Raw genomic sequence first — 16,685 nt, 5'->3', positions numbered from 1 at the left:
CAAGCAAAAACACTGAGATGATGGATTCCATCTTTGGGGAATTAGAATGACTTTTGAAAGAAAATGTGTTGGAGGCAGGCTATTCAAAGTTGTTTGAGTTTTGATTAATGGAGAAAATACAAATATTTCAGCTATATTTTTCATCTGGAATATGTAGATAACAGTATTATTCTGGCTTACTAAATGTAAATAAGTTAATAGAACATAGGTTAACTCAGGATCCACTTCTAATTGTTATAAAGTCAGTTTAGTAATAACAAAGGAAAGCATACTGATAATGACTGAAATATAGCCATTGCTCTTCAGCAGTCCACATGAATATTCTAATGCTAATCTATGGTAACCTATCAACCTAAAAATATCTCTGTTTTGCTAAAAGCTAAGTTACAGAGAGATAAAAATAAAATTTACAGGGACAAAATATAGGCAATCCATGACTTAAAATTTAAGTATAAGAAACACAGGAAAATGTTTGCTGATTAAATGGAGTTAAAATTTCATAAAAGGAAAAATTAAATTAATAACATAATGAAAAATACAAGTACAGAAATACCATTGGAAAATTAAATATTCAAATGATAGAGCTTGTTTCTATTTTGAAAAGAAAGATAAAATATGTGGGAATTATCAAATTCTACAAAAACTATAAAAAGAAAGTCTCACTGATGTACTTGCTTTCAAGTCTAAATTTTCAAATTTTTTAAAAGTAAACAAACAACAAAGCTAGCATGCGCAACCATAATAGCTTGACTAGGATCTCCAAAATGGAGCAGGGGTTGGAAAATAGTTAAAGAAAGTAGATAGACACTTTCTTCCAAAATACTTTAGAACTGATTTTTTTCTACCTTTGACCTACCTGCCAATTCCGACATATATTCTATGCAAACAGGCCATTACCAGCAAATGTTTTTCATAGAAATAGTGAATATAACTAGATAAGCTTCAGTGATCTTATAACTTGAACATTAAATGTACACTTGCGTTTATTTTCCTTTTAATACATTTTTTGTTCTGTTTTGTTTTTAGACGTGTAACCACACAATAGAGTTTTGCTGGTTTTCATTAGAGAACATTGCTAGAAATGTTATACAAGCTTGACCATCATGAAAAGACTGCATTTTCTGAAACCAGTTTTTAAAAAGAGGTTATATTTCTCACAAAATAGTGTATTTTGTAGTTGAGGATAATTTTTTTTAAAATCTCTAGAGCATTTAAATCTCATAGAGCATTTCTATACTAAGAGAAAAAACAAGATGGTGATTTAATACAGTGCATACTTTCTCATTTTATTGATTAAGAAACTGGCTCACAAAAGGTTAATTTTTAAACATATTCTAAATTTAGAACTTTAACCAGTTCTACAAAACCCTTGTGAGAGCTTTTCTCTTATTTTCAAGCATTGAGTTGGTACACCCACACATACACACCATTGTTGTGTATATATAATGTTATTTTTGCGTGTATAGAAATTTACTTCTACTGTATTTATAAAACTATAAAATACTGTAGAAACGTATTCTTGAAAATTTTAGAGATGTTTTCCTGCATCCCAGCTCAGATTTTTCTGTTTTCTGCAATGGCAAGCAACAACTATCCAAAAACAATAAAGTATTTTTGAAACTCAAACTTCTTTTTTAGACTTTCTGGAAAATTAATAACTTTTTGCTATCAATTTTAAAATCTCAGTCCACATTCCACTTCTAGTTTTCAGATACAGAGCTGAAAACCTCTGGGTTTGTTGTCTAGCCCAAGGGACCTTGATACCTAAGGATCTAGAGCCACAATCACTGAGGAAGCCTCCCTTCATCTATTGAGATTTTCATCCTAATAGAGCAAAAGAACCCCAGACAGCTCTTTGTTAGCAGATACATTTCAAGTGTTCCACTCTTCATAATCCACATTTAGATACATGATTTTATTGAATGCTAATCTACAACTCTACTCAGATAGTGATCAGCTATGGGAACAGATTCAACATTATTTCTGTAATCTCTTTGCTTGCCCAGCCACAATTTGTGACATTTTAATGTTGGTTGTTTTTTTAAAAACATAATTTTTGGCCCTAATTGTGATCTTGTTTTAATGATAGAGCTCTCATAGTGTGGTTCTCTTTGCAATTATTGTTGTTGTTGAAATAACTTTGTGTCTATAATAACCTCATATTTTAATCCTTCTTTTTGTTGGATACATAGTAATATATATAACTACTCAGGTCTTTATTCTGGATAGAGACATATTGCAGCAAGTGTTGTTACAGAAGGACTTGTTTACCACTTTATTGAAGAAGACACTACATTTAAAATTAACACTTGAAAGTAGGCCTGATTTATCCCTGAGGAGCTGTGTACTTTTGCAAATTATGCATAATCTATATAATTACAACAAATATTATTTAAAATTGGAATAAATGCTGTCTCCCAAGTAATTGTTGTCTTGTTTCCAATTATTTCAGATATAATAACTAATTAAGTACAATTCATTAAAAGCATTGCAAAATTTATGGCTTTTGCTATTATATTCTTCAATGGGTGTTAAAATATAATTATATGCATTATATTTATATCAAATAGAGTATTTTGATATTAAAATATGTTTGTTTCAAAGTAATGAAATGACGATGGAAAAGAAATAAACCCTGGTTTCAAGGAGATTAAATTTTAGTAAAAGGAAAACACATGTATGAAATGGACACCAATAGAATACATCCTGTTGCAATTCAGGGGTATGATAAGACAGAGAGACAAGAATATAATAAACGAGTGTGGAACATTTTAAAAGACTTTGTAGCTTTTTAAGAGTTGAAATAATTGTAAAATGTATTATTTAAATTTAAATTCAGTCACTTTCTTATTAAAACTCAGCATCTATCAACATGTTTAAATTTAATCTTTTTATAGGACCTGATAAAATAATACACATATTTATTTATAGTTTAATATTCAAGGATCAGCAAACTTATACCCTAACTGCCAAATCCAGTTACTCTATTTACTTACTATTTCTAGCTATTTTTCCATAGTGACAGTTCTGAGTAGTGTAAACAAAATTATGTGGCCTGGAAATCTGAAAATACTTACTCTCTGGTTCTTAACAGGAAACTTTGATGCCCACATTCCAGTTATGTTAACATAAGGCATTCCTGAAGCATAAACTTGAAATTCTTGCTTGTCCTTACAGATCGATACTTCTGATACTCACAGCAGATGGCTGTGGAATTAATCGTATTCCCCTGATCCCTAGTCCCCTGAAATATCTCATAAAATAAGAACAATTTTCTCCACTATACTTTACTTTTAAAAAAGATGGAGCTACTCCCACATCTTCTTTCAGACTTTAGCTGCCTGAACTAACTTACACTCAAAGCTTAATTAGTTCCCTAACTATCTATCCTATAAGTTGACCTAGCAACACTGAAAAATATCCACTTTTATTTGCATTTGAGAAAGACTTGTAAAAAAAGGGTAAAACATTTCATGTGGAAATATTTACGATCATTCAACAGAGTCAAATTAGTCCTGATGACCTCTGGAAGCTTCCAATGTTGAAAACAATGGAAACCGTGACAGAACTTTCATCATCAAAAAAGGAGAAAGGGAGAAGGAAGAAAGGAAGGAAGGGAGGAAAGAAGGAAGGGAGGAAGAGAGGGAGGGTAGGAGGAAGGGTGGAAGGGAGGGAGGAAGCAAGGAAGGAAGGATGGTTTTCCTATAAATGTAGAATGAAGAGTAATTTTATGCTTTCAGTTTATTTATTCATAAAATAGTCAATAGACTTATTTCTGAATTCATGTGTCTTTTAAAATAGGATGTCAATACACAAACACTTATTAAAGAATTACTCTTTAGCCTGCTTTAAGAATACTGAATCAAAAGGAGTAAGGTATGTCCTTAGCTCTAAAATATTTATCTGTTTATAGAGAAGATGCATATTTATCAAAGTAACTGTGACATAACAGACTACTGCAGCGCTTGTAAGAAATATATTTTGCACCATGGGAACACAGGAGGTTCACTTAGCAAGTTCCATGAATGAATTCACTGAGAAAGTGCCATTTGCTGGACCTTGAAATATGGGCAGATATTTTCTGAAGTAGAAAAAAGTTTTACAGATCAAGGGAACACATGAGCCAAATATCCAGACTATAGATTAATCTTTTGGTATTATCAAATTCCTGATACAATATGGTTACAACATGGTATCACTGATAATATCCTGGTCAGTAATAAAATCATTGTCAGTCTTATATTCAAATTTCAGCGTTATGATTAAATGCTAGATATTCATTTTGTAAAATAAAATTCTTATTTGAAGATCTCATTAAAGTTTAAAAAGAGAAAAAAATGGACAGCTATCTATATTATTAAGGAAAGATTAATCTGCCACTTCAGTATTGTACATATAACATTGTAATTTTCTCTACTAGATTCTTGCTTGTATTCTGAAAAATATTTTGTTGGCAACATACAAGTGACTTATCTATAGTTGACGATGCATGCCATGAGTGTCACAAATGCATTCATTTAAATTTAAAATTAGAAAGAAGGCTTGGTTTACATCTTCTAAAACCGTATTTCACAAACAAAGAACTAATTTTTCTAAGCATTACTGATCACACATCAAAAACACATGCAGCACACCGACTGCACACACACAAAGAACCTCTTGCTCAGGAAGCTGGCTGAATTGAAGGAGCATAATACCACCTTGTGTTGGCCACGCACAGCATCTATCAACAGGAGAAAGACTGAAAGACCAAATTAGTAGGCAATAGAAAACAAGCCCCGTTCATTTTTTCTTAAATAATCTGCAAAGTAAATGTTATTAACTATAAGCACCCTCTGCCTCTCCCTACCGCTTTTAAAATTTTGTACCAAAATTGTCAAGAAAAGAAGTCTGCCATTTTGCTGTTGACTGACCTCACAAGAGCCCGGCAGATTACTAAACCATATGTCTTAATAGTGTGACCTGTCCAGTCTTCCTTCCAGCCCTATGGCTCCACTTTCCATAGTTTCCTTCAGTTACCCTGTTCAAACACAGTCTGGAGACATTAAATGAAAAATTCCAGAAATAAACAACTCTTAAGTTTTAAATTGTATGCTAGTCAGAGTAGTGTGGTGAAATTTCAGGCCAGCCTGCTCTGCCCTACCATGAATCATCCCCTATCCAGTGCATCCATGCTGCATATGCTACCTACCCCTTATTCAATTATCATAGCTGCTGTCTCAACTATCACATCTACAGCTTTGCCATTTCAGTTCTTGGCTCCAGCACTACATACTGTCATGTTACTGTATTTTAATATTAGTTATTATTATTGATTTTTTACTTTCTCTCATTTATAAGTTAAATGTTTTCATAGGAATACATGCATAAGAAAAAATGCGGTTCATTTAGGAATCAGTACCACCTGCAGCTCCAAGCATCCTCTGCAGACCATGGCACATATCCCACACACACGGATGATGGGGTACTGTGATCCCACGCAGCCTGGTTATCCATTGTACCATCAGCAATATGTCCTCTTTGTTCATAGCATCTATAGTGAGACTACTTTTATTGATTCTTGCCTTTTCTCTTGTTACAGGAAAAAATTGACACATCCCTAGATTGGAATGAACTGCTTTAGGAACCTGTGTCTCAGGAACTTAGTTTAAACTTAAATGATATTTTCTACATGAAATGTCCTTACACCTTAGGATCTCTAAAAGATGGGGTGCCAACAATAAATATTTTGAATTGATTATAATGTGTGTCTCATTTCTCTTTATTTCTATGTACCATCCAAAGTCGTCACAACCAGATCATAAGACTCTGATTTCAGAAGGAGAGTTCTACCTATTTTTACTAAGAAGCACTTATCTATCAATGTTACTCCAAAAAGCTATTATCTGTAATCTGTCTTGGAATATATCTTCTCATATTAAAATTACATGGATATGATTTATCATTGCACTTCAGCAGAAATTTTACAAGAGCTTAATCCACGTTTCTTCTAACACATTTTGACAATGTGTAATGAGCTGTAATGGACACATAATAAAATGTCTATATTTTGTAAATTTCATTTGATCATTTTGACATATGCATACTCCCATGAACCCATCATCACAGTCAAGACAACAAGCATCTCCATCATTCTCACAAATTTTCTTCTGTCCTGTGTACTCCCTCTGTTTACCTTCCATCCCCAGGTGTCATGCACTGAATTGTGCCCCCTAAATTCATATGTTCAAGTCCTGAACCCCATCACCTAAGACTGTGATTGCATTTGAAGACAAGCTTTCAAAGAGATGATTAAGTTACTATGAAGCCATTAGGAAGGGCCCTGATCTGATCTGGCTGGTGTCCTTTTAAAGAGATGAAGTTTGGACATACAGAGACACCGGGGTACATTTGCCCACAAAAAAGGTCAAGTGAGGTGCAAAGCATGAAGGTGCAAGCCAAGGAGAAAGGACTTAAGATGAAATCAACCCTGAAAACATGTGACATCAGGCTAATAGCCTCCAGACCCATGAGCAACTAAATTTCTGTTATTTAAGAGTATCAGTCAGTGGTATTTTGTTAGGGTAACCCTAGCAAACTAATATACTAGGGAGCCACTAACTAGCTTTCTGTCACTATATATTAGATTGTATTTTGTGGTATTGTATATGAATTCACTCATTTTGGTCTGTCTTATTTGACATAGCATATACCAACAATTCATTCTTTTTCATTACCAAATAACATTCCACTGAATGCTATACCATAGTTTATTCATTCATTTACTTGTTGCTCTACTTACAGGTTACTTGCTTATTGGAATTTTTACACATAACACTTCTATGTATATTTATTTACAAATCTTCTATGGATATGTGCTTTTTTACCTTTTGGGTAAATAAGATTGGAAAGACTAGCCATAATAGTGGCATATATTCAACTTCTGAAGAAATTCTTGAACTATTTTCCAAAACTGTACCCAGTAGCAGTCTTTTAGCCTAGGCCAGCCTGCACCATGTCCCTGCTATGTATGCTTCCCTCTTAGGTGAGATGACAGATGTGTGTCATCATCTCCAGCTATTGATGGAAATGGGGTCTTGTTAACTTTTTCCCAGGCTGGCCTCAAATCACAATCCTCCTGATCTTGGCTCCCTGAGTAGCTAGAATTACAGGCACAAGTTACTGTGTCTGGCTCCCAGTAGCAGCCTTTGATTTACAGTTGCTCTGTATTCTTGTGTCAAACTGATATGGTCAGTCACGTAGAGTTTTAGACTTTTTATTTTATATAGTAGCATGCATTGTGTCTTCTTATTTGAGGTGGTATTGAGCATCTCTTCAAGTATTTGTTTGCTGAAGTGTATCTTTGGTTCAAATTTTTTGCATTCCTTATTGGGTTGTTTGTTTGCATATTGCTGAGTTTTAAGAGCTCTTTATATTCTGAATACAAGTTCTTTATCAAACAGGTGATTTGAAAGTATGTTCTCTCCATTTGTCTTTTCATTCTCTTACTAGTGTTTTCCATAGAATAGATAATTTTAACTAAGTCAAGTTGTTAATTTGTTCTTTTATGAGTGCTGCTTTCAGTGTTATATCTGAGAGGTCTGATTAACCTAAGGTCAAAAAGATTTTCTCCTATGTGTGCCTCTATATGTTTTATACTTTTAGAACTTAAATTTAGGTCTATAATCATTTTAATTAATGTTTGCATATTATCTGTTTGCTTTATTCTACATTGACTTTTACAGCTTAGTAACACATGTCAATTCTGCTTATCTTTCATTGATGTATCTCAAGATGAGGGGAGCATGATCCTACTGATGCCCCGGGGGATATCCAGAAATGTTTATTTTATGTCAGTCTTTTACATTAATAGTTAATAAATACATTTGGCATTTAGATATTTTCAGTTTAACAAATGAATAATAATGACAACCACTCCTTGAACTGAGACTGACTGTTTAGGGCCTTTTGGGAAAAGCTTTGCGCCCATGATCTCATGCAATTATCATACTGGCCAAGAGGCAGCATGACCTGCCACGCACTGTTATTTGCCCTCCTAATATCCATTCCCTGATTCTTCCCTTTTTTTGCATGAATTGTGATTTCCTTTCGGGTAACAGTGCTTAAAGCTCACATTATCCTTAGAGTTATACTGTGAAATGAGAAACTTCTGCTGTATGTTGAACTCCCTGAAGAGAACAACTCTTTGAAGTAATAAATACACACATAAGCAAAGCCAATTAATCCTCCCTCTTCTTTGTGCAGAAGAGATACAGCAGCCTTTGGGACAATGAAGCAAGAAGGCTGGGGGAAGAGGATGGACACATCAGCCATGACATCAACATACAGCTCATCTGATGCCAGCACCCAGGTGCCTCCGACCTCACTTTTGCCTTGTATGGGAACTAAACCTGTCCACTTTTCTCTGAACCAAAGTTTAAACAATGTATTCTGTTATTTTAAACTGGATCATTCTTAGTAGATATGGCCTACACTCTTGTGGATTAATAATAAGATAAAATCAGTCAGTGAGAGGTTGTATATACTGACCAAATAACAAGACACATTGCTGTCAAAACCAGAACTTTGATCTATAATGGCCTGATGCTAAAATCTAGGTGATTAACTAGGTACTATACTATTTCCTGAATATTCATTCAATTCTCAACAGTTATGCATCAAACCCTAAACATTTAACATTTCAAAACAAGTTATTAATAAAATTTTATTATCACTAAAGAGGTATAAAACCTTTGAGGTTTATAAAATAGAATTTGCATAAAAATTTCAGTAATGTTCAGTAATTTTCAACTGATATAAGTTAGGCAATGCAATTTCATTACTTCAACACTTTTTTCAATGAAAGACTAATATGAATGAATATAGTGACTAGTACTTTCATTGGATTTCAGTTTCCTCACACATAAATTGAAGTGGTTAATCAGATACTAGTCATTACTACTGAGCCTGTGTAATCTGTAATTTTATTGTGGTGATGAAAGCAAGTAAGTTTTAGAGACCTATCCATTCTTTGCATGCCATCCCTCGAGAAACCAGTAATTGTTTGTTTTCTATAATCTTCTTTAGCACTATACTCCTTAGGAGGGTCTGCGGATGGCTGCCTAGTCACTGTGCCATTAGCATAGGATCTGCTTAAAATATAATAATTGATGGTAAGATGTTAAATATTCTGCTCAAAAAGAGGGCAGAAAGATTTTTTTTAAAAAAGAGTGGCTTTGAATTCCCTAGAGCAATTCCTGTTTGTTCTTTAATTTGGAGCCAGTGTGAAAGGTTCAAGGAAGCAAACCTAAGTTTAACTAAATTGAAAAGATTTTCTCTACTGACGTATGTTTATCATCACCATCATCATTATCTGGCATTATTATGAATTCTTAGTACCAAGAAATAACAAAAACTGTAGTACACATTTACCTTGAAAAAACAGATTTTTTTCTGGATCTGTTTGTTAGTATTTATTGATAATAATCAGATTCTAAAATTTGAGTGATTTGACAAAATAAAAACTGTGATTTGATGGTTCCTGTAACACTTGTGTGAGTTTTTTAGTAGCGTGGTTTTCCTTCTTGAAGAAATCCTGGAATCTGGGTTATTGCACTCTCCTACCTGTCCTTGGCCTCCTCTCCATCTGTACATATGTGGCACAAGAGAAAAAGCATGGGAAAGAATTTGTCACAGGATTCTTTGATCTGGCCAGGGAAGAGGTTTGTAATACTAGAACTCAGATTCAGTGAAGACCTAGTAAAGGGGTTGGGAAAGTATAGACTAACTTTATCCAAAGAGGAAAAAATAAATCAGTAAACAATGGGTCTTTGTTACTTCTGCATTACAATTCTGTAATCCGCAATTGTACATAAATAATGCAGACAGTATTTTGATGTAAAGACAAGCAACCATTCTTATATATTTACTTTGGTCTTTCAACCACTTCCCTCCCCACCACTCCAAGCATTGCATTGTCTGTTTTTCTGCGTTGACATTAAAGTTTGTGAAAATAAACCGATTCAATCCTGAGAAGTTCAATGGGGAGCTGAGAATGGAATTCCATAAAATGCTTGCATGACACATTCTTATTTCCTTAAAGACCTCATCAATGGAACATTTCATGACACTAATTTAATCTCAATCTCTATACTAATTCACATTATTTCCATTAGAAGTTCTAGTCATAACAGAGACTGGAAAGCATATAAACACAAAATTGGAAATACATTTAAATTAAGCGTAATGAGTCAGCTGCTGAATTCCCCTTATTATCTACAACTGCTAAATGAAACTTTTAGTAATGGATGATGGCCATTCTTGGGTTTCACAATCAGCTCACATTTGCTCAAAAGTCAATTGAAATGATTCTTTGGTTAAAATAACTTAAGATCATCTATAAACTGATTTATTTGTGCGTATATTCTCTCTCTTAACACTCATGTATTATTTTGAAAATTATTTTGGAATGCTTCCTTGAATTTAAATAAAAATAGAAAAAAGCAAATAGGAAATAAAATTAAGGAGAAAATACAGTGCAGTTGTTACCTTATTTTTTACTTAGTTCTTAAACATTAGACTGGTAAATTTAATGTCTATTTCTCTTTTTTAAATTTATTTTTAACTGTTACATGAAAATATAAAAGTTATACATACTACTGGGTTGTTACCTAGCTTCTTTAATATAAAATCATTTTTAATCTAATTAAATTTTAGTCTCAAAAGTCAGGGATCATTTCTCTCTGTCTTAAAATTATATTCCTTATAACTGTGTGCTGGACACACTTTATGCATTTTATTACTTACTTTAAATGTTGAAAATGAATAGACCTCAATTTAAATATTAGGCTTACCCTTACATGCATCCACATCCACCCAACATACAAATGCTCAGATACACAAACACAAGTATATGCACACAAAGTTATTTTAGAAAACCTTTAAGAAAATGACTTTAGTTTTTATTCTTAGTTATTTCTACAGACTGGTCTTTTCTTAATACTTACATAAATTTTGGAGATCTTTTAAAAAATATTATATTTTATGGACCTATGAAGCCTATTTTTATAATAGGATTTTATTAAACGATAGCAGAGGAAAGATATTCACAGAGCCAAGAATATATTTTAAAACAGACTCAATTGGGTAACTATTGTTTTGTTTTTCTTAATGCAAAAACCAGTACCAATATTTTATAACCCACAAAACACATGATTATTTTATGTGTAAACTGACATAAGTATAAAACAACACTCAGCCACTCACCTATCCGATCCACTATAAATAAAAACCCATACAACTCTAATAACTTTTGTCTTATCATTGTGTGGGTTCTTCGCAATGTGTTCCATTTACAATATTCTAATATTCTATTACACAGACATGCATGAACACACACACACTCACAGGAACCATCCTCCTCCTCTTTTCATTCCATTGACTTACTAATAACCATTAACTACACTGCCACCTGTTCCTACTCTCAAAATAAGTTTCAAGATAAGACAAGTCAGAATGTGACTCACCATGGACTTGGTCTTGACCACTCATAGAACAAGACACATTGTATTTTTAAACAGCTTCTCATCATTTTTAGCAGCACTGGGACTATGACACTTCTAACTTCTGACCCCCTAAGGAAGTATGTGTCATGACACATTTATGATCAGGAATATCTGTGAGAATGTGCCAAATATCTTATCCCATAACTCAGAGTTCATTTCTTTCATCCTCCAATTCCTCTTTAAAACCTTTGTGAACAATAAGACCCAGGCTGAGTCAGACATCACTTTATAGCAAATTGTGTTCCTATTATTCATTCATTATCTTTTAATTTTTTCAAAACTGACTTACTGTCATTCATTATTCACTGTTATTACTGAGAACTAAATAAGTAGAAGAATGAGTTTATTGTGACAATTTCATTATTGGGATATAAGGAGGCCGCTAAGATGCTTGCTAAAGATTGAAAAATAACAATGAATAAATAAAGCAATGTGAATCACTTCTCCTTATTATGTGCATTTTGGTGTGCTCTGAGTCAAGTCACCGTTCAAAGCAAAACTTTGAAAATGTCAAGGAGAATATAAACAGTATAGTCTGCAGAATCCTGAGGTTCCTTCCAATATTTTGATTGCCTGGTTATTTGATAAAAGAGTAAGCTAGATAATGCTGTGAATGGGCTTTACTAATGAGAATAAGGTTAGTAATTGGGTGCCTTTAGATAGGCAAGGTATCTTGGATTTCCCAGTGGGTCAATATTGTCCCAGAAGTCCTTAAAAGCAAACAAGACTGGCTGAGAGACAATCAGAGAGATACAGCAGAAGAGGAAAACAAAGGAGATGAGGTAGAGGAAAAGTCATATGAGGAGGACTCCACCTGCCCTTATTGGTTTTCAAGGGGATCATGAGTCAGAAAATGTGAGCAGACCCTAGAAGCTGGGGACAATCAGTGAGGAAATTGGAACCTCAATCCTACAATTGTCATGGAAGTCCAGTGATGGGATACTAATTTTGGAACTGAATTCTAGCAATAACTTTGAATAAGCTTGGATGCAGATTCTCACTAAGAACCTCCAGAAAGTACTCTTGCTGTTATCTTGTTTTAGGCCCTTTATGAATCTAAACAGAGAACCACCTGAGCCACAGTTTGTCCTGAGTCAAATAAATTGTGACATAAATTTATTTTATGTTAAGTCACTAAACCCGTGATAAATTGTTATAGCAATTCCTCAATTGGGTGTGTATGTATGCTTGTGTGTGTTTTGCTCATACAGTATCCTTAACAGTAGAGCCAAACAGTACATAGACTTCAGTTAAAAAATGGTTGGTAGATGAAGATTTGTACTTGTAGCAATCATATAAAGCTGAAAGTTAGGCAAAGTTATTCTAAGGATAATAAGATAGTTAACAAATATTTCTCCTATGTAATAAAACCATCTTTGTGACATTTCTAAAACGTAGCTTTTGAAACTGATGTTGAAATTAAGTGTCACACAGAGAAAGGATAGAGGTTAATAAGATCTTGTCAGAGATAAACTTTCCTAACAGACCCAAGCTATCTTGTTTTTCAAGACTTTGATGGAACATGTGGCATTATTTTGGCATGATAATGAAAACAATCTTTAAAATACATTCATGATTCCACTGAAAACAAAGTAAATGCATTAATAAGACACATTCTTTTAAAATGTGTAACTATTCACAAAACTAAAAGTGCTGTGAAGGACTCAGCATGTCTTTTTCGTGGTTAGTGTAGATTAAAGTCAGAGTTGTAATCATTATTCTCCAACTAAACATTTAAAGAATTTTCTAAGCTTCAGAGAACAAAGATATGCAAACACAAAGTGCTGTATAAAACACAAAGTACTGTGTAAAGAATGAGACTTACACACGTGTATACTTGAACACCTGTCTACAAAGCCAATTTTATTTCATCAAGCTCCTAGATGAGAAGCCAAAAGTAATCTTTCCAATCTAAACTGGTTTTTTGTCCCTCCCAGAGCTGACAGAGGGTAACTTACCTATATAGGTACCTCTGGACAAGTTAAGCCACCATTAATGTTCAAGACTATAAAGTGATCCAAATAGTCTTTTGACAAAAAACATGAGTAGGAATTAAAAACACTCCCCTCCTCCTTTAACATGTTTTGAGGTCTCAAATGTATCCTATTCAGTCATCGTATCAACAAACAGTGTAGTGTCCCTTGTAAAAGTCACCTGAGAAAAGGAAGCTGATAAGTGTCCACTAAAAGTCCATGAGACTAACATAAATACCCGAAGTGGTGCCTTTGGGGGTGGTGGAGGCTCTTTAGGATGTAGGGCTTTGTGACAAGTCCTTAGGTCATTTGATTCATGTCCCTGAAGGCAATTTTGGGATCCAACCCTCTCCAGTCTTTCCCTTTTGCTTCCTGGTGATGTAGTAACAACTTTGCTCTGCCACATATTCCCCACAATTACTACCCAGCACGTCTTCCCTAGAGACCTAAAAGCAGTGGGTTTGCCCAATCATGGACTGAATATGGTAGAAATTATGTACTGTATGTAAGTGGAAAAATGAGACCTGTTGAAGCTATTCCAGGAAGGGGGAACAGAAAATAGAGTGATGGAAGGGGTGAATTCAACTATGTTATATTGTAAGAGCCTTGGTAAATGTCACAATGTTATGTGCCCAATCATAACAGAAATAAAAAATCATAGACTGGAGCCTATAAAACTGTGAATCAAAATAAACCTTTTCTCTTTATAAGTTAATTATTTCAAGGTTTTTGCTACAGTGACAGAAAACTGACTTATCCAGAAGCTGAATTGCTCTCAGTCACACCAGGGAGGGGAGATGACAAACACCATAGGGGATACTGTTGGATGCACTAGGTAGAGATCCTAAATAGGTGTGGGTGTTGCTAAAAAGAAGTGGGAAGTGCATCTGCATCTAAGCCCATTGTGGCCAGCTGTTTCCTCAGAACACTTGTAGTTGGACACAGGCTGACAGCACAAAGAGGACACCAGTTACACAGAGCCGCAGAAAGGCAGACACATTCTAGGCCCAATGTAGACATGGAGACAAATTAAATCCCCTATAAATGTGGACTCTGATTCTTTGTCTAGGACAATCTTACTTCAAGTGTATTTGGCCAATACTTTGGTACAAGACAGACAGCTATGAGAAATTAGCTGCATGAAAGAAAGACTACTAAGCTTATATACACTGAGAATATTGGGGAGGAAACAAATTAATTTTTCTGTCAGGTTATGCTTCACCCTACTAACATTTTACCTGCTAATTTCTTAAGAAGTTCTAGACTTATGGTGCAAGTGTTTGCTCTGGTATAAAATAATGAATTAGGAAGTTTTGCATTTTTATGACACTATTTCCCAGTCAATACTAGCTATTACCTTATTCTTACCCTTACCCACTTACTTATTTTCTCTTCTTCCATCCTGTACTTGGACTTAAACACCAACTCTTAGAACCCAGTGATCTTAATTTACCTTAGTTCACATAGCAGCTAACTTAATGCTTGACAAATAGAAGTTTAGAAGCATTCTAAAAATACTCATTTGATTAGGAAAGCTGTTGGCAAGAGGAGGAAATCCTTATCTCTTATATCCCAGGTCACATTAAGTACTAGCATAGGAATAGCAAATATCTATCACCCATGAAGCTCTAACTCAGAATCCACTGCAGATATCACTCATCAACACCTTCACGTCCCATGAGATGGCCACAATATCCATCTCAATACAGAGGTCCAAAGAGACACTTTTTCTAAAGTAACACACATATCATAGAGTGCATAATTTTCTCATCAAGGGAGAGGCAAACTGATTTGTAAGAAATAAGTTCTTTGGATAAGGATATATAAGTAATGAGCAGTTGAAATGAAATTTAAATCCAGTTTTGTATAGTTAATGAGCTTCTTTTTTTTAAGTGCTATACTACTTGAGCCTTGCTTCCAGCCATTTTTGGTTTTAGTTTATTTTCACAATTTTTCCCCCAGGGCAGGACTTGTAGCATGATCTTCATACCTACACTCTCCACATAGTTGGAATTATGGGTGTAGGACACCACAGATGGGTGGTTTGTTGTAGTGGGGTTTTGCTAACTTTTTGTCCAGGCTGATCTCAAACGGTGATTCTCCCTGTTTCTGCCTCCTGAGTAGCTGGCATTACAGGGATATGCCAATGCTCCCAGCCTAGTTCCTAGCCTGTTCACCCTACCCCATTAGGTTTCTAGGTAAAAATAATAAAATCTGCTAAAATCAGAATGTTTCATAATAGGATCCAATGGAGAACAGTCTCTGGTATCAGAAAGAACATTTATCTTTGGTACCAATTATTTCTGAGAGCTGGACATGGTTGCTGGGATTTCTTGTACTCAGTTTTCTCATCTATAAAATACTAATAGCACATACTTCATTGTGTTTTTATGAGGGTAAATGAAACAATACATGGAAAGTGCTCAGTCCATTACCTGACACCTAGTAAGTGCATGGTAGAAGGTACTGTATATAATTATTATTGCTACCTGGTATTTTAAGTGGATGAAACCTCGATATAATACAAATTTTAAGATGGAAAATTTGTCTGTGAACAGAATAACCAAGTGCCAATTATTTTAAAGAACAGAGCCAATTGAACAACATGAACATTTTTCTCTGCAGTGGTTCCAAACAGACTTATCTCCTATCATAGGTAAGTACTTATGGTCTATTGGAATAGTTTGTAAAGGCCCTGTGCTGCTAAAGGATCTTACCGAACTATGTGGCTGGATAATGTGATACATAATATATAAACTTTATTTGTTTGAAAAGGTAAAGGGGCAGTCAGGATTACTGGGAGAGCTGTGTAAATTCAAGAGCTGCTGTTGACAATGCAACGGTGAGCACTGCAGGGGAGTGGCAGCACTTAAGAGAAAAGCAGAGGTGGTACTGAGAAATTAGAATGAGAAACTGAGCATGTGGCTACCCCTGGAGACATGTAGTAGTCATTCAGTGCGAAGGAGAGATCAGACATTCACAGCACAGGAATCCACACTCCCATGCTGTGTTCTCCACTTTTGAAGAAGCTCATTAAATGACAAGGGCAATGCCAAAAAACCACTAAAATCTCACCAAATGCCTGTCATCTAGTGTTGAAATACAGCCTTATGGACATGAGCTACTAACATCTAAAGAAGCTACAAGGGCACATTCCAAGTCATGAGGC

Source organism: Castor canadensis, chromosome 13 (assembly GCF_047511655.1).
Source record: "Castor canadensis chromosome 13, mCasCan1.hap1v2, whole genome shotgun sequence".
Classification (NCBI taxonomy): domain Eukaryota; kingdom Metazoa; phylum Chordata; class Mammalia; order Rodentia; family Castoridae; genus Castor; species Castor canadensis.
This window is presented reverse-complemented; position numbering follows the sequence as displayed.